This window comes from Octopus bimaculoides, chromosome 19 (genome assembly GCF_001194135.2).
Source record: "Octopus bimaculoides isolate UCB-OBI-ISO-001 chromosome 19, ASM119413v2, whole genome shotgun sequence".
Taxonomy (NCBI): domain Eukaryota; kingdom Metazoa; phylum Mollusca; class Cephalopoda; order Octopoda; family Octopodidae; genus Octopus; species Octopus bimaculoides.
In genome coordinates, this window is record NC_068999.1 from 5488971 (window position 1) to 5489311 (window position 341).

Genomic DNA, 341 nt, shown 5'->3' on the forward strand with positions numbered 1-341 from the left:
TATATATATATATATATATATATCAATGAATGTACATGGATATGTGTATGTGTGCTTTCAACACATTGTGTATCAGTGCAAATACACTCAGAAATATACACACCATCCTACACCGTCGCATTCACGCAGGTAAGGACGAAGTTCTCCATGTTCACAGCAACCACTGTCATCCTCCCGCTGGCCTTTAATAATGAACTGATGAGAATTTGTGGCTTCCCATTAGAATTTGTCATTTATTGAGTTATTTGGTGAACCTAGTATTTGTATACATACGTGTATGTATATGTATAAATGTTTCTGCGTACATATGTGTGTGTGTGTGTGTGTCGGTGTCTTTGTGT

General features: G+C 36.7%; 1 protein-coding gene across 1 annotated transcript in view; it reads left to right on the forward strand.

The window, feature by feature from the left end:
* The window catches only part of LOC106881037 (uncharacterized), a 7347-nt gene that overhangs the window by 3290 nt on the left and 3716 nt on the right, over positions 1 to 341 (forward strand). The window lies entirely within an intron of this gene.